Source organism: Podarcis vaucheri (assembly GCF_965113315.1).
Source record: "Podarcis vaucheri genome assembly, chromosome: 2".
Taxonomy (NCBI): Eukaryota; Metazoa; Chordata; class Lepidosauria; order Squamata; family Lacertidae; genus Podarcis; species Podarcis vaucheri.
In genome coordinates, this window is record NC_138760.1 from 82,770,347 (window position 1) to 82,789,433 (window position 19,087).

At 42.6% G+C, this 19,087-nt stretch overlaps 1 protein-coding gene across 2 annotated transcripts in view; it reads left to right on the top strand.

Annotated features, from left to right (window-relative positions):
* The window catches only part of HRH1 (histamine receptor H1), a 96,228-nt gene that overhangs the window by 45,816 nt on the left and 31,325 nt on the right, over window positions 1-19,087 (top strand). The window contains exons 3-5 of one of the 2 annotated variants that reach the window (XR_014216625.1): window positions 7,092-7,269; window positions 8,109-8,268; window positions 8,578-9,774. The exons of the other annotated variant lie outside the window; for it this stretch is intronic. The gene's annotated coding sequence lies outside the window, so the exon portion shown is untranslated. Of the gene's footprint in view, window positions 1-7,091; window positions 7,270-8,108; window positions 8,269-8,577; window positions 9,775-19,087 lie in introns of those variants that run through there. 2 annotated transcript variants of the gene reach the window in all.

A 19,087-nucleotide genomic window follows, 5' to 3' on the forward strand; every position in this document is an offset into this window, starting at 1 on the left:
ACCACGATCGATGGCAGGGAGCTGTTGGGAGGAGGAGTCAGCTTGCAGACTGTCCCAATGATAATGAGGGTGGCAAGGCACACAGAACTGATAGCGTTTAATGTGGCCACCTTGGGAGGCGCTCCCATTATTTTGGGAATGAGCTGGCTAGCCCTACATGATCCGCTGGTGGGCTGGCATCAAAGAGTGGTTTCCTTCGGTTCAGCACATTGCTTAGAACACTGCAAGGGGGAAAAGGGTTCAGCAGGGGCCCAAGCCACCCTAGCAGGGACTGAAGTAATGGAGAAGGTGAAGGTACCACCACAGTATGCAGATCTCAGCGACGTGTTCAGCGAGAAGGAAGCTGACCAACTACCCCCGCATAGGCCCTTTGATTGCCAGATCAATTTACTCCCTGGAGCACAGCTTCCTGTAGGCAAGTTGTATGCCATGTCAGACAGGGAAATGCAGGAGTTGCGAGAGTTCATTGACAAGAACCTGAAGAGAGGCTTCATCAGAGAGTCCAAAGCAGCGGGGGGTAGCCCAGTGTTTTTTGTGGATAAAAAGCACACGGACAAGCCGAGACTTGTATGTGATTTCAGGCGGTTAAATGCAGTGACAAAACCGGTGGCTTTCCCTATGCCCAGGATTGATGATATTTTGACCAGGGTGCGGAAGGGAAAGATTTTTACAAAGCTGGACCTAAGGGGGGCGTACAACCTAATACGTATAAGGAAAGGGGATGAATGGAAAACCACCATGTTCACCCCTTTGGGGGCATTTGAATATCTCGTGATGCCTTTTGGATTACAAGCAGGCTCCGCGTGTTTTCAATCGTTCATGAACCACGTACTGGGGCCTTTGCTCTACAAGAATTGCGTGGCCTTCCTAGATGATGTATTGGTGTATTCGGAGAATGAGGAGCAACATGTGAGAGACGTCAGAGAAGTGTTGAGCAGGCTGCAAGCCAACAGGCTGTGGGTGAAACTGGAGAAGTGTCAGTTTCATACCAAGGAGGTGGAATTCCTGGGGTACCGCCTGTCAGACAAGGGATTGGCCATGGATCCCGGCAAGGTTCAAGCAGTGCTGGAATGGAAAACACCCAAAACCAAGAAGGATGTGCAGAGGTTCCTAGGGTTTGGAAACTTTTATCGTAAGTTCATCCGAAACTTCGCCCACCTGACGGCGCCCATTACGGACTGTCTCAGCAGTAAAAAGAAGTTTGTTTGGACGGCGGAGGCGGAGCGAGCGTTTGAGGAACTGAAAAGGGCCTTCGCCTCTGAAGGACAACTTCTGCATGTGGATTTACAAAAAAAGCTGAGGGTCGAAACAGACGCATCTGACAGAGCCATAGGGGCGGTGCTTCTTCTTCAGCAGCCGGGGAAGGAGGAGTCAGAGTGGCGACCGTGTGCCTTCTTTTCGCGAAAGCTGAACAAATCCGAGAGGAACTACACGGTGTACGACCGGGAACTTCTTGCTATTCATGAGGCTTTCCGGAGATGGAGGCACCTGCTAATTGGTGCACAACATAAGGTGCAAGTGTGCACGGACCATAAGAATCTTGAGTATTGGAGAACTGCGCGAGTGCTCAACCAACGGCAGTTGAGATGGGCCCAGGAGTTCTCCAAATTTAACTTTGAGATTTGTTACGTGCCAGGCCCAGAGAACGTTAGGGCGGACGCTCTCTCACGCAAACCTGAATATTTGGAGGGGGAGGGAGCACCCGAAGAGACCCATGTCATTCCAGAGGACCGCTGGGTGTGTGGGGCGGCATTGGTGGGGCAAAGGGAACTGGTAGAGGGAACGGTGCATGATGAATACGCCCAGGACAAACTCAGGGGTCTCAGGAGGGAGGGAGACAAACCCGGGGGTTTTGAGGAGAGAAACGGGGCGTTGTACTACAAGGAAGCGTTATATATACCTGAAGGGGAATTGAGGGAAAAGGTACTCAAGCAACTGCACGATAGCCCCACAGCAGGGCATTTTGGGCAACACAAAACCATGTGGCTGGTTACCAGGGAATTCTGGTGGCCCAAGGTCAGGGAAGATGTGCGGGAGTATGTGAGAGGGTGTGACCAATGCCAACGAGCCAAGGGGGAGAGGCGGGCACCGGCAGGTTTATTAGAACCACTACCCACACCTGAAAGACCATGGGAAACAGTGGCAATAGATTTCATGACTGATCTGCCAAGGTCTAGAGGGAAAACAGCCATCATGGTTGTGGTAGACCTGTTAACCAAGATGGCCCACTTTATAGCCTGCTCACATGCGGTCACAGCAGAAGAAACCGCTAAATTGTTTGTAGAAAATGTGTTTAGGTTGCATGGAGCCCCCTTGAGGGTGGTTTCCGACCGAGGGAAACAATTTACTTCCAGGTTCTGGAGGAAGCTCATGAGCTTACTGCATGTAGAGGTTAATTTCTCAACTGCCCGTCATCCAGAAACCAACGGGCAGGCGGAAAGAGCTAATGGTGTCCTCCAGCAATATTTGAGGTGTTATGTGAATGACAGAGAGAATGATTGGGTGGAGAAGCTGGCGTTGGCAGAATTTGCCTACAACAATGCAGAGAACGTGTCCACGGGGATGAGCCCCTTTTTGGCTAATCACGGGTGCCATCCCCGAGCCTTCCCAGGGGGGGAAGGGGAGAACTGGAGCGTTCCAGCTGCAGAACAGTTCGTTGAAGAAATGGAAGCGATCCATCGCCAGCTCCAACTTAACTTAAACAGGGCTAAGGAGGAATATAAGAGACAGGCAGACAAAAACAGAAGGGAAGGTGAAAGCATTAGGGTGGGGGACCAGGTGTGGCTGTCTACCCAAGGGTTACCATTCAAAGGGGGTTGTAAGAAGTTAAGACCCAAAAGGCTGGGCCCATTTGAAGTCACGCAGCAGGTCAACCCAGTGGCTTTCAGACTCCGGTTACCGAACCACATGAAGCTGCACCCAGTTTTCCACAGGTCGTTGCTGTCACCGTATAAAGGGGACAGAGAAGGGAGGGTAAATAGGGGACCAGCAATGGAGGAAAAGGAACACAGCTACCATGTAGCGGAGATTCTCGATTCCAGATGGAAGGGAGATCAAGTAGAGTATTTGGTAATGTGGGAAGGGGAGCCGGAGTCGGAAAACACCTGGGTCATGGCAGAGGATGTAGATGACGAGGTTTTAATAGAAACTTTTCATCAGAGATTCCCTCGTAAACCTCAGCCAGTGGCGAGGTTCCGGAGGGAATACTTTGCCACCACCGACGAAGAAGAAGAGTTGGAGGGGTTCCCTGATTCCGAGGAGGAGGAGGATTCAGCGAGCCGGAACGAAGACTGATGGAGGGAAATGTTCGAGACGTCTGAAGATGAAGAGGATTCTTTTCGGGGTTTTATCTCCTCACCGCCCAGAGGAGAGAGTATGGGCGGGGGGGAAGGGGGCCCTGGAGGGGAGGTGGATGTCAGGGAACTGACATCAGAGGAAAGGGAGGTGGTAGGGCTCCCAGAGGCTGGGAGGGAGTCAGCAGCTAAAGCAGGGACCAGCAGGGGGAGAGAGGGTACTCTGGAGGAGGATCTCATGAATGCTGAGAGAGACGCAGCAGCCAAGGCAGGAACTAGCAGGGAAGAGGGAGGGGTGAGAGACACGTCCAGCGAGAACAGCGGGGAGGTGTCAGAAGCAACCATAGGGAGACCCATGCTTCGCCGGAAGCTGCCACGTCGTGAGTCCAGGAGACGCGTTTCCGTTAAGGAGCTTCTTTGCTGGAAGCGCTTCCGCAGACAGCCACTGTCAGACTCTACGAGTGACTAGAGCAGACATGTTTGAGGAGCTCTGTCACACACAGAGGTTTGTGGAGCCGCACAAACTCTGAGGGAGCACGATTTTACGCACAAGCAGCTAATCATCCCATCATACTTCCCTATACAGGGCTGCCTTCAGATGTCTTCTAGGAGTCAGATAGTTGTTTATTTAATGTTGCTGGGTTAAGTATCAGTGTTGTAACCCTTCATAATTATTTCCATTAACAGTAGAACAGAAAGACAAAGCTGCTCCTTTTAAAAGTATATTGGCTCAGCAATCAAAATTCCAACCATATCTTCCCATTTTTTCTGAATTTATCTTTCATCATTCCATCAATATTCAAAGTAATATTGTAAATTTTAATTCATAATCCTTTCCTTTCTTCATGTTCTTGTGTTAATTTTTCAAATTATGTTAAGTCCTATGTCATATTTTTTTTTCCTCATTTGGAGTGATATAGCTATGAAACTGCAGATATTGAAACCATTGTGGTGTGTTATTTCCCACCCTGTAGCTGTCCTGGGGGAGCTTCCTTGGTATTGCAACAAAGGTTGTGTTCCACCCCCATTCGCCGCCAAGTGGTGGCAAAATTCCAGGAGGTTCCAGGCACTCACCCAGGGTTGTGTTTTTGTTGGGAAACAGAGGCATAGCATAGACTAGTGTATTTATTTTACACATATTTACACCTAAAGCCTTCAGCGGAGGGGGCACAGAACATTATGCCCCAAAAGTGTCTCTCGTTGCTCCCCACATAGCCTCAGTGACCTTGGGTCCAAAGCAGATGCCAGTCACAGCCCCCAGAGTCTTGGTACAGCCTTCAGCATCCAGTCCCACATGGCATTCCCCCTACTTCCTCCTTGTTGACTTCCAGCACACCTTGCAAATCGCCACACCTCCTCATGTGTCTGTTCACCTGCCCCCCTTCTCCAGACCTCTGTTTTTTAAAAGAATGTTTTTTCCTGTGTGACATCGTGTCCACATTACCTTGGCAACTTGTGTTTCACAGACCCACTAATCTTCCTTTGATGGGCCACCAGCACCTTTGTCTTGCTAAACGACTCCCCCTGCCCAACGCAGGCCATGTATTTTTTACACTGAAAAGCTATCTCTCACCCAGATGAAGTCTCCAAGCATCTAGTAATTCCCTTTTTCTTCTTTTTTTGAGTTTTATTTATTTATTAACGTTCTTATGTTACATCGGTAGACATTATCATATTACATCAGAAGGCTTATTATAATATAATTTTCAGCATGTATACAAAGTTTATATACCTAAAGGAAAAAAACAAGGACAAAAAAACTATTCCTAATATTTACTAACCCTAATGATGAGTGCCTTTACACCCACAAACTCTGTTACCCCAAATCTGTAACAGTATGTTTGGTTGAATGTCTTTTTGCTATATACAAGGCCTGAACTGAGAGAAACATTCTCAAATTATACTCTGATTTTGTTCAGTTTCCTCACTAAACTCTTATCAGGACTTTTCTGTCTGAACTTTGCACTATCTAAGTAACTTTGCAAACATCCCCCCCCCTCACAACAGTTTCCCCCTTCAACAATAGGGTTTTGACACATCAGGAAATCTAACCTATTAAGCCGCTTCTTTCTGAAACACAGACTGGAGTTTCATGCCAAGCAAGCCAACACTGATTATGAATCATCATTTCATATGAAAAGCAACAGAACATTTAGCAGCATCCAAACGAAGCAGAAGGGAAGACACATGTCTTTGTGTTGCCAGTAAAAGAAATAAAATACAGCCAAGCTATCAGGCAAAGACAATCCAGATCCCAGTTGGGTAGCAGGATGGTGTGCAGCTGGGACATAAGGTGGGGGACAGGCAAATTGTGGTGCCAGCCTGGAGCCGGCAGAGTGATGCCATCAAGTGACAGCTGTGGCTTCAGGATCCATATACTTACATGAGGCAACAGTCTATGTTCCTGCAGCCCTGCAAACCTCAGTCTAACAAGTGCAGATGATTTTTTTTTTGATAAAGTGTTTATTTATAAAATTACAGAGAAGAATTTCACTTATCAGTTGTTTAGCAACCTATTTTGTTTTCGTATCCAACAGTGAAGGTCCCCTATTGGTTCTGCTGCCAAGTGTTCCAGTGATTCAGAAATTAAGTCTTCAGACAAAGGTTGTGCTCACATATAATAGATTGGTCATTGGCTTTCCCGTATCTCGGGTGGGCCATTCTCGGCATCTCTGATTTAATGTGTTGCTGTGCACGTACCTCTTCTATCCTCTTGATATTTGTTCTACATGCCCGCTAGCTTCAGAAATAGTTTCAAGGCTGCAAAAGGCATGGAGGCTGCTCATGGTAAAAACAGTTTCGTGAGGAAACATATTTTCTATTTCCTCAGGTCAGACAAATCCTCCGAGAGGTATCTGTCCATACTGGGTTTTCTGCAGCTGAATTATTTTGAGGTACAAGAGATTAAATGAACCTTTAATTTTATTGGTTTGGGGGAAAATATTTATATGTAATAAAAGCCCTTGACATTTTAATTCTTTAGCCAACTGTAGAACCAGGAAAAGTATGATCACTATAGTGATGAACTAGCACATTGAATGAGAAGCAATAGATTATGGTTCATCTTATACTTTTTAAATGCCACAAGGTTCAGAACCAGGAGGCCTCCTTTTATAATGTATTGAGGGGGAAATAGCTGTGTTTGGAGTTGTTGGGAAATTTAAGTAAACATTGTCTGCTAAACAAGAGGTAGACGAGGCCTGTTCTTGTCCCAACCTGGCAGATTTCTGGCCTGCGACCATGGAGACAAGGCAAAGGGCATTCCACTGCTTCAGAATGAGTGATAGCAAATTAGGACAAGCATCAAAGCTCTCAGAGAATCTCAGCCTGTACCTGTACTTTAAACTAGAATTATATTTGCTGCCAGCAGAACCATCCATTTGGATATCTAGTTTATGTATGATGGTTCCCTATCCTCCTGCAGGTCAAAGGGTGCTCAATTATTCAAGACATGCCTTTCAGCCGTTGATTGACTGGTAATATTTCTGTAACTCCTATCGTACATAACAAGGTGGCATAAGAAACAACAACAATAAAATGACATTCAGAATAAACCCGCTCTTATTTTAAAAGAAAAGTTTTATAGAGTAGCTAGTTAGGATGACATGCCTTGCATCAGAGTGCCTATCTATCAGGGCAGTAATGTGGGGGAGGGGATATACATATGCTAGTGTAAAGAGTACATAAAAATGCATAAATTAGAGAAAATATTTTTTCCCCAAATGTATTTATTAGACAAAACTGTGTATATTAGAATAAATTTGCTGATGAAAATTCATGTGGACTTTTTTTTGGAAGAAATGCAAACAGATGTGGAAATGTGGGGAACTGAACATAAGACTGGGAAAAGAAGAAACGGAGAAACTGAAATTGACAGATTTGTCCATCCCTAGTTCACATGAGCATCTGTGAATTGGCTCCACTAGAGCAATTGCACCACAGTGACCTCCTCATTGCCTCGGCCCGCCCCTTTCCAGTAAGTAGAAGTGGCTCATCTGTGAACAGGTCAGATGGACTAAACTCACACCATCACTGAATATTGGCCATGTTGGGTAGCGCTATTGGGAGTTGGAATTCAGCAACATTTAAAAGATGTTCCCCACCATGTGTTAGATGTTACCCAATATGGCAAGGAAAGAGAGTGCAGATGACTAATGATTCCTACTGTTGTCGCGTCTTACTAGAATTTCAGCCAGATCTGCAAGTTTTTAGAACAGAGAAGATGGGGGGAATGCCAAATAAGAGAATGCATGAACATCAGGGCCTTCTTCTTTCCTAAAACCATTCAGACAATCAAGTTCCCAAACAACACTGTTATAAGGTCACAGAACAGAATTAGCCCTCATCAAGCCCACAATTGCATCCATCCAACAGTCTAGGGCCTTCTCAGCCATTCCCAGTTCAGATATTACAGAGAAACAGAGTTGGGTATCATTAGTGTACTGATGACACCTTCCTCAGAAACTCCTAATGATTGCTCCCAATGGCTTCAAAGTGTGGGTACTAACTTATAAGCTCAGTGCTAGATTACTTAAAAGACCACCTTGTCCATTCTGCACCCAATAGATCACGGCAGACGGCAGGCTGGTTTCTCCTGCACGTTTCAAAGATCTCTGTAGCAATTTGAAGTAGGGCTTTTAGTGTGGCCAGCCTGCTATCTGCACTTTCCAGAAATAATTGAGGACATTTTTTGTTCAAACAGGCTTTCCTAGCTGGATAAATGGACTTTTACCACAAGTATCTACTTTACTAGAAGTTTAGCCTTATTTTTAAATGTACTTGCTGTTTTTAGTGTTTTTAATTATTTTTAATTAGATCGCCTTGAGACAGTTGTTTATGTGATTAATAAATCAGTGATGATGGCAATGAAAACAACAACAAAACTATGGGGAAACCGGAAGAAGCATGATGGGAGGAGTGGAGCTAACAGAAGAACAGACACAACCCAACAACACTTCTTTACTCATGCTTTGTTGTTGTTGTTAGTTTAGTTGTTTAGTTGTGTCTGACTCTTCGTGACCCTATGGACCAGAGCACGCCAGGCACTCCTGTCTTCCACTGCCTCCCGCAGTTTGGTCAAACTCATGCTGGTAGCTTAGAGAACACTGTCCAACCATCTTGTCCTCTGTTGTCCCCTTCTCCCTGTGCCCTCAATCTTTCCCAACATCAGGGTCTTTTCCAGGGAGTCTTCTCTTCTCATGAGGTGGCCAAAGTATTGGAGCCTCAGCTTCACGATCTGTCCTTCCAGTGAGCACTCAGGGCTGATTTCCTTAAGAATGGATAGGTTTGATCTTCCATGCCTGAATAAGGGCTTACCTGAATAAGGGGAAACTGATGGTAATTCATGCAAAATCATGTCGACCATCTGTTGGAAAAAAGATTGCTAGACTTTTGGTGAGGATTTTAGCAGTCTTTATTTGGTCAAAAATATGTTTAGAATGGACTACTTGCACATCTGTTTCCAGAACAATGTGCATTTTTTGAACTGTCTTGGAACTGTAATTTATTTACCATGTTTGTATAAAGCTTTATAATTTATAAAGCAGTTCACAACATTAAAAGCGGGTACAATCAATTCAAGGAAATAAATCTTAGCGAAGCTGGAAACAATTCAACAATAACAGCTGCTAGTTTGATCCTCAGTGGCTATCAGTAAGCAGGAGCCTTTTGCATGTCTGTTTTTAAAAGCCTGCAGGATAAACATATTTTTACCTGTCTCCAGAAGTAAGGTATGGTCAAATGAACCTGGATGAGGGCATTCTACAATACAGAAGGCAACAACTGAAAAGGCCCTGCTCCTAGTGAATGGGTTGGAATCTTACAGCCACAAAAGATGGAACCCAGAACTGTGCTTCTCCAACAGATTTAAAAACACTAGGGAGAAATGTTCACAATTGTTTTGCTAGCAATATGTACTACTTAAATTCTAAACATCAGGAAGAACTTTCTGACAGTAAGAGCTGCTCAGCAGTGAAACAGACTCCCTCAGGAGGAGGTGCACTCTCCTTTTTTGAGGTTTTTAAGCAGAGGTTGGATGGTCATGGGTGCTTTAACTGAGATTTCTGCATTGCAGGGGGTTGGACTAGATGGCCCTTGGGGTCCCTTCCAAATCTACAATTCTGTGGTTCTATGATTAATACTTCTGCTGTTAAAAGGGAAAGCAGTTGGTCAAATATCTGTTATGTATGAAATACTATTGCAAAACCTTATTAGCCACAGTTTTCATTATAGGAAGGTCAGCACTCCTTAGAAATCAGAAATATGGTTATAATTTAAATGCAAAATTGGCATATATATAATTCAACATCTTGCATTTCTAAAAAAGAACCAGCTGGAGAAACTTTTATAATCATGTTGGGGATCTGTTTCCACTTTAAGCTCACATTGGTATTTAGCGTGAATCTTATAATACAATGTACTAGCTTGCGTATACAGTGGTGCATCAGGTTACAGACGCTTCAGGTTACAGACGCTTCAGGTTACAGACTCCACTAACCCAGAAATAGTACCTCGGGTTACAAACTTTGCTTCAGGATGAGAACAGAAATTGTGCGGCAGCAGCAGGAGGCCCCATTAGCTAAAGTGGTACCTCAGGTTAAGAACAATTTCAGGTTAAGAATGGACCTCCAGAACGAATTAAGTTCTTAACCTGAGATACCACTGTAAGTATCTTTCATGTTTAAAGTAAAGTATAAGGAAAATATTGACTGTTTCAAATATAGTTTGGGCATACTAAAGAAAACACACTGAAAGGGACACTAGTTGCTTACATATATTAAGCTACAGTGTATCTCAATTATATATTTTCACACTTGCCAGATCTGAAATCTAGCATCTTCTTTCAATTTCAGTTTTCCAGAAGCAGCTTTATTCTACATCATGAGTTAACTTTGCATTTTCCTCAGCCACAAATCCATGGGCACAAAAAGTCATGCCCCCTCATCTGCATTTTATTACACATTATTATTAAGATTACCACAAAACCTCTTTATAGCTTTTGACCCTGTAATTCACAATTATCCCAATCACTCTGGCTCTTCTATAAGTCAAGCATTTCACACCTCCTTGATTGATTAATTAATTAACTAACTAACTAGAGAGGTTCCAGCAATCTTCAACCCAATTATTTTAACTGTTCCATGCTGAGATCTATCAAGAATTCAAAAATCAAGCAGATGGGGGCTAAAAGTGTGTTTGGCTATTTTAAACAAATCTCATGATTTCAAGAGACTTTGAATGTGAGCTAAATGAATGGTCCAATAAATATGGGGTGAAGATATTATTTAGGTTTCATGAATACTTAAACATGTGTACATCAAAGCTATAGAGGCCACTCTCAGTTCCTCAGAGATGCCTTTATCTTCATGCATTGAGAACATTAGAATGGCAATTGTCTGCTTACATACACACAACTTGGGTTGGAATAGAATTCCTATAGCTGTTAGAAGAAAAGGGACTATACAGGAACATAGAAAACTACCATAATACCAAGTCAGATCACTGGCCCATCTATACTGTTGCACACCACCAGTGATGGCTTTGGGGTCTCAAATTTCAGCAGTACCCTCCATTCTAAATCATAGCTGTGGCATCCCCAACAGTGCCTCTGAGGTTCTGCGCCCACTGCAACTGAATTGGCTGCACTCCCCTAAATCTGCCTCTGATACCACCCCATGGGCATAGCCAAGTGGAGGCAAGGGGGCAGCTGCCCCCCCCAATCAAGTAAATCAATAAAAATGTGAAATACACTCAGAGTCGACAGTGGATTTCATGCTCTTTATTCAGCTCATAGTGGTGAGAAGGAATGGAATTTCCCCCAAAGTATCTGCTTTATATACATTATTTACACAATGGGCTGCACATGACTGGCTAATTCTGGAATTCTCCTGTAGGCCAATCAGGTTGTGGATTCACTTCCATCTGGAGCTGGATTGGGTGGCTCCTGAAGACCAATCATACTGCTGCATTGTTCTAGGACCAATCATGCTGCATTCTGAATCCTACTGTTCTAAGACCAATCAGACTGCTGCATTTTGGATCCTGTTGTTCTGGGACCAATCAGACTGCTGCATTTTGGATCCTATTCAACTCAGTACATAACAAAATGCTTAACAAACTGAGGTTCTGCCCCCACAACATGAAGCCTGGACATGATATTGTTGCTACCCCTACAACTGCCAATGGGAAGAGAGAAGATGAGCTGTCTTACCAACAAATCAGAAGACAGAAGGGTTTCAAAACAATTTAAACTCCAGGATAATACATAGATATGCAGCAGATATCTAACTTGTTAAAGGTTGGTTACTCAAGTTGGCTGTGAGCATAGTTGGACTAGATTAAGGTTCCCAGATGTCCCTGTTTCCCAGGGACAGTCCCTAGACTTACAAATCAGTCCCCATACAAAATCCATTGAAGTTGAAAAGTGTCCCCGGATTCACTGAAAAAAAATCTGGTAACCTTAGACTAGACGACCCTCAGTATCCCTTCCAGCTATACAGTTCTATGATTCTATGATCTTTCAGATCAGTCAGGACAGGATTAATTCATCCCAAACCATAACAAAATTAAATTCTTTTTTTGTTGTTGCCATTATTTCATTTTGAAAAACTTTGCAAGTTTCAGTCTTCACCATGAAAGACAAGATAGCTCAGGCATGAAGGAATATATTTCTTAATCAGAGGATAAATCACTCTCATTGCATTGCACAGTTTGCATGGAATTTGAGCCAGCCTATCATTTCCAGGAGCAATGTAATTTGTTTTTTTTTTATAATGATTTTTATTGCATTTTTTTTTCCAAATTACAGATAAAACAGAAAAAAGAAATAACATAAAGAATAGAAAGAAAGAAAAAAAACAGAAAATCACAACCATTTCAACAACTTATTTCAGATTTCCATCGGACTTCCCCACATCTCCCACATAATGCATTCTTAACAATAAAGTTATCAGCAAATTATAACCTTATTTCGTGTGTTTCTTTATATTTTCAATTGCAGTTTAAGTTTAAATCTCTTATTGTCCATTTACTCTAAAAATATAACATATTGTCATTTTTACCCATTTAAACTTTGATTCTTTCATAAATATTATCCAATTTCATAAATAATTAAACTTTCGTTGCTGGGGCTAACATTCCAAGTCATACGGCATCTTAAGATTCATATAACTTATAATACTTTTGCAGATAGTCTTTGAATTTTTTCCAGTCCTCCTCCATTGCCTCTTCTCCCGAATCTCGGATCCTTGCAGTCATCTCGGCTAGTTCCATGTAGTTCATCAATTGCGTCTGCCAGTTCTCCAGTGTGGGCAAATCTTGGGTCTTCCAATGCTTAGCGATAAGGATTCTTGCTGCTGTTGTTGCATACATAAAAAAGATTCTATCCTTTTTTAACACCTTCTGGCCGACGATGCCCAGAAGGAAGGCCTCCGGTTTCTTGGGGAAGGTGTACTTAAACACCTTTTTTAACTCGTTATAGATCATTTCCCAGAAGGCCTTCAATCTTGGACAAGTCCACCAAAGGTGAAAGAATGTCCCTTCAGCTTCCTTACATTTCCAACATTTATTATCGGACAAATGGTATATCTTAGCCAGCTTGACCGGGGTCATGTACCACCTGTATACCATTTTCATAATGTTTTCTTTCAGAGCATTACATGCAGTAAACTTCATACCGGTGGTCCATAACCTCTCCCAGTCCTCAGACATGATATTATAACCAATGTCCTGAGCCCATTTTATCATCGCTGATTTAACTGTCTCATCCTGAGTGTTCCATTTAAGCAGCAAGTTATACATTCTCGATAATAACTTGGTCTTTGGTTCTAACAACTCTGTCTCGAGTTTCGATTTTTCCACCTGGAATCCTGTTTTTTTGTCTAGCTTAAAGACCTCATTAATTTGGGCATAGTGTAACCAATTTTGCACCTTATCCTTTAATTTTTCAAAGCTCTGCAACCTCCAATTACCTCCAATGTTTTCTATTATTTCCCAATATTTCGGCCAGTATGCCTCCATATTGGGTTTTTTCCGAGCCTTGGCCTCTATTGGTGATATCCACCTCGGAGTTTTGCTTTCCAATAAGTCTTTGTATTTTTTCCAGACCATATATATTGCTTTTCTGACAATATGGTTTTTAAACATTCCGTGTGTTTTTCCCTTGTCATACCACAAATACGCATGCCAACCTAGCGAATTATTAAAGCCTTCCAGATCTAGGACATCAGTGTTTTCTAACAGAATCCAATCTTTCATCCAGCAGAAGGCCGCAGCTTCATAATATAACCTTAAGTCTGGCAGGGCAAACCCCCCTCTCTCCTTTGCATCAGTTAGTATTTTAAACTTTATTCGGGGCTTTTTGCCCTGCCAGACAAACTTGGAGATGTCCTTCTGCCACTTTCCAAAACATTCCACTCTGTCCACAATCTGCAAGGCTTGAAACAAAAACAACATTTTTGGCAAAACGTTCATTTTTATAGCTGCAATTCGGCCTAACAAGGATAGTTTCAATCTTGACCAGATTTCTAGGTCTTTTTTAACTTCTGACCAACATTTCTCATAGTTATCTTTAAATAAATTCAAGTTCTTAGAAGACAGATTGACCCCCAGGTACTTCACTTTTTTGACAATGTTTAGTTCTGTTTCCTTCTGGAACCCCTCTGTTTCAATAGCTGTCAAGTTTTTCCCTAACACCTTAGTTTTTTGTTTGTTCAACTTAAAACCCGCCACCCGACCAAATTTCTGAATCAATTCCAAAACTCTTTTTGTACTAGATTCTGGCTCCTGTAATGTTAAAACCAAGTCATCTGCAAATGCTTTCAGTTTATATTGTTTCGCTCCGACCCATATTCCTTGTACCTGCCGATCTTTCCTTATCATGTTCAGCAAAACCTCCAGGACTGAAATAAACAATAAAGGGGAGAGGGGGCACCCCTGACGTGTTCCTTTTTCAATATGAAGTTCTTCTGTCACCACATTATTCACTATCAACTTAGCTTTTTGTTCTGAATAGATTGCTTCTATTCCATTCTCAAACCCCCTTCCCACTCCCATCCCTTCCAAATTTTTCTTCATAAATTTCCAAGAGATGTTGTCAAAGGCCTTCTCCGCATCAATAAAAATTAACACTGCTTTAGTGTTAATGTTTGTTTGTAAGAGTTCCAAAATATCGATAATATTCCTAGTGTTATCAAACAAATGTCTACCTGGGAGAAAGCCAGCTTGGTCCTTATGGATTACTTCATTTAATACTTTTTTAAATCTATTTGCCAAAATGTCTGCAAATATTTTGTAATCCACGTTTAGGAGTGAGATGGGTCGGTAGTTCTTAAGTTGAGTCTTTTCAGTTTCCACTTTAGGTATCAGTGCGATGAATGCTTCTTTCCACGTATCTGGTGCCCTCCCTCCTCCCATAATCTGGTTGCAAACCTCCATTAATGGTTGAATCAAACAGTCTTTTAACATCCTGTAGTACTTGGAGGTAAGTCCATCAGGGCCTGGAGATTTGCCTAGTTGCATGTTCTGAATGGCATCCTCGATTTCCTGTTGTGTTATTTTACAGTCCAAGATTGATCTCTTCTCTTGAGATAGTTCTGGTAGGCCATTGTCTTTCAGAAATTGTTCTATCTCGGTTGCTTCCTCGGGCCCTTGTGTATACAGTCTTTTGAAGTATTTCTGGAAGCACTTTCTAATTTCTCCCGGTTTCTGAATATTTTTCCCTTCAACTTCTAGATTGGTAACATAGTTTAATTTTTGTCTCTTTTTCAACTGCCAAGCTAGCAGTTTCCCACATTTATTCGCAGATTCAAAAGATCTTTGTTTCATTTGTTTAATTTTCCATTCCACTTCTTGGTTAATCAATTTCGAATATTGTGATTGGTGGAATTTGATTTCTCTTAAAGTCTCTTTTGATTTTGTATTCAATCTTAATTTTTTCTCTCCTTCTCTTATCTTCTCCAATATCTTATCCTTTTTCCCATTCCAGAATTTTTTCTTAATCGTATTCTGTTGTATCAGAAACCCTCTCATAACAGCTTTGCTTGCGTCCCAGATTATTCTTTTTTCCACCGAGGTATTCAAGTTAATTTCAAAATAATCCTTTAAAGCTTTTTGGGCCTTCTTTACAGTCTCTTGATCTCTTAACAGGTTGTCATTCATTTTCCATCTGAAGGAATCGGCAGTAGTAAATCTCATTTCCATTTTCAGAGCGTTATGGTCGGAGCAAGTCTTTGGGCAGATTTCTATTTTTGTAGTCTTAGGTGCCAGCCCTCTAGTTGTCCAAATTTGGTCGATTCTTGTCCATGACAGGTGGGCCTCAGAAAAGAAAGTTCCTTCTTTACCTAGGGGGTTTCTCGTCCTCCATAAATCAATTAAATCCATATTGTCAGTTAGTTCAAAGAAAGTTTTTGGTAGTCTTCCATCTTTGGTCAAATTCTGGTTCTGTGACTTATCCATAAAGGTAGAGACAACCCCATTCATGTCTCCCATCATAATGATGTTAGAATAGTCCAGATAGTCCAGTAGTGTCTCATGTAGCTTCTTATAAAATTCTGATTTCCCCTCATTTGGTGCATAAATTCCTAATATCAAAACTTTCTCTCCTTGGGTCTGTATTTCAATAGCCAGGATTCTTCCTTGTTCGTCTTTGAACAAAAATTTTGGTGATAAATTCTCTTTAGCGTAGATCACCACGCCTCTCTTCTTAACTCTATCTGATGAAATAAATTCTTGGCCTAGTCTTTTATTTATTAACACCTTCCTATGTAGCCTGGTCACGTGGGTTTCTTGCAAACAAATTATGTCCAAATTTTCTTTCTTTAAAATATGGAAGATCTTTTTGCGTTTTTCCGGGGAATTTGCGCCATTAATGTTCCAACTGTACAGCTGCAGAGACATCCTGTATCAATCTGTTGTTACTCCTTATGGGGCGTCTTCTTTTTTGTCCAAATCCGAGGGTGGTAGCTCTTTTCCAGACTCTGGTGGTGGCCAAATAGCTGCCGCTCCTTTCTGCAAGTCTTCTCCGTGGTCGTGTAGAAACTTCTGGCTGTCCTCTTTCGTTTTAATTTTAGTCTTCTTTCCTTTGTATTTGAATGAAAGGCCTTGTGGAAACTCCCACCTGTATGGTATTCCGTTACCTCTCAAAAGTCCGGCTAGGTCAGTGTAGTTAGATCTGAGATCCAATAGTTGTTTAGGAATATCCTTGTAAATTTGTGCTCTTCTGTCCTGGATCTCGAGTGCTTTGTTAAAATGTAGGTCAAGTAGCTTGTCTCTCTCCTGCTTGGTCCTTAAGATAATCAAACAGTCTCTAGGCCTGTCCTTCCCGGTAACTCTTCCCAATCTGAATGCAGTTGTTATTTTAAAATCTGTATCTTCTTTTATACCCCAGAATTTAGAAAATTCTGCTGTCAAGAAGCCAGTCAAGTCCTCTTTCTCAATCTCTGGGATAGAGCGTAATCTTAAATTATTTTCCCTATTTCTCAATTCCACCAAAGACAGGTAGGCCTGCTGGTCAGTAATATGTTTATGGAGCGGCCTTACCTCTCCTTTCAATTCGTCCACTTTCTGAATTGCTTCACCTGCTTTTTCGTTCGCAGCCTTGGCCAATTTCCGATTTTCAGATGTAGCGTCCTTTAGATTTCCGATATCTTGTGCATGCTTAGCCACTTGTTCAGAAAGTTTGGTGATTGAAGATGTGGCTAAGTCAATTTTTGCAGTTTGATCATCCACTTTTTTATTCAAAATTGCAAATTGTTGTAACATTTCCTCTAAGAGAGTGCTAGAACCCCCAGCTGCCATATCCTCAGTTGTTGACTGTTCAGCTTCCTTAGATGGGGGTGTTGGTGATGGTACTGCCTGTAGGACAGCAGGGACTGAAGATCTACGAGCCTGGGAAATCAGGGTTGTTTGTACCAATTGGCCTTTCCCTGCTTTCGACGCAGCTCTTGTTTTTACTCGGTCACTCATTCCACACCTGTCTTTGGATTCAAGGTCAAACTGTCAAAAATTCCATGGGAAAGACCGGCCTCAAAGTAGATAACCAAGCCCCAGAGAGTCAAAACAAAGTTAGTTCTCAGGAAATTGTAAATCCCAAACTCCACTAGAGGGAGTATTGCTACAGTTCAGGAAAGAAGAAACAAAGTTTCAGTCGCCATTAAAGTTCCTGCAGTTAAATAAATTAACAATAGTCTTTAGAGAAGACCTTTTCCCTCTGGCAGAGCCCTCTCAATGTTGCCACAATAGTTTCTCAGGAGGTGCAAAATACAGTTATTTAATTGTATCCACCAGTGATGCCTCTAAGTATCCATTTCAGCTTTGTATGTGTATCCGCAAAACAGCTTTTTGCTCCGCTGCAAGCCCGGGACTGGGGTTTTTAAAGTTTAAAAATCCAGCAGAGGAGAGGGTCCCCAAGTAAAATAAACACAATAGCGAGAAAGATAAAGATAACTTGCCTTTCCCTTCAGTTTCTAACTTCTCCAGACGTATGATGTTTCCCGTTTTAAAACTCTTTTGTACTGCTTCCAGCTTGTCAGTTCCTTTGCCTTTGATCACTAAGCACCACCGGGAGACGGACTTCCTTTTTCTCGTCTCCCGTTTTCAGCCAAATTCATAAATTTGTAATCCAATTTTAGATAACTCTTACTCACGAGTAGTTGATTTGTAATCCAATATTAAGGAAGAAAGGTCGGCGCTCATCCGTAACAGCCGCGCGGCTTCACTCCCGCAGAAAGAGCGATGAATCCACAGCACCGCTTCCCCTCCGCGCTTCCGGAGCCCCTTACGGGGTTCCTTCTTCGTTTTGGGGGTCGCTCTAGGTGCCCGCCGGATCCCACGGCCACGAGCTCGCTCTGCTCGTGGTTTATCTTAGTGGGTCGTCGCTTTGCCGCAGCGAACGACCCTTTTCTGCGGAGCCCCTCTTCGCAGCGCAAAGAGGACCGCCATTACTCGTTTCGCGCCGCCTCCGGAAGTCCCAGGAGCAATGTAATTTGAATTTGTTTTTATTGCATTAAACTTTGTTTCCTTATATGAGATGGCTCCTTACACTAACAAGTTTTGGGGCACAGCAGTAAAGACGAGCATTAATATTGGCTGTGGATGCCCACCCAACCCGATTTATGGCCCTGATTTACTGATCCAGATCATGCCCAATCCAGATCGTGCCCCAGAAAATACAGATCTCCAAAAATCCCATTGATTTCCAGTGGAAAGCCAAAGCAGTCCCAGCTTTCTCATTTTATCACAAATGGAATCTGCAGATATGGTAGCCCCTATAGAGTGGATTAACTGTTCCAAATTTCAGACAGGTAGCTAGCTCCAGGTGTTCTCATGTTAATCACCTTTATTTTTTTATGTTTTCAAAGTAAAATGGCCATTTTTATTTTTTATTTTCCCCCACGTAGGGTACTTAATTCTTCTGTGTTTGGCCTTTCACTTCTATGACGGTTTTGAAAAACAGTTCCCTGGAGGCACAACTGTCTGCAGGCAGAAAAAAAACAGATGACACCCTTGCCTGGCAGGCACTGAGATGTGTCTCCTGAGTGATGCAGGGCTGATTTGCAAAGCAGCAAAGTGGGCAGGCATGTAGACAGGCAGAGCAGCAGCAAGCAGAGAGGTGCATGGCATGGGCAGGCAGCATAGGCAGGCAGATCCTGGTAGGCAGCAGGGGGGAAAATAGCATGCACACAAAACAACCCAGGACACTTTTGAGGGGCAGATTTCACAGCCATGAGAAAAAATAAACCATGGAGCCACAAGAAGATGCTGTCACATAGGAGGCAGATTGCCAGCAGCAGGAGCAG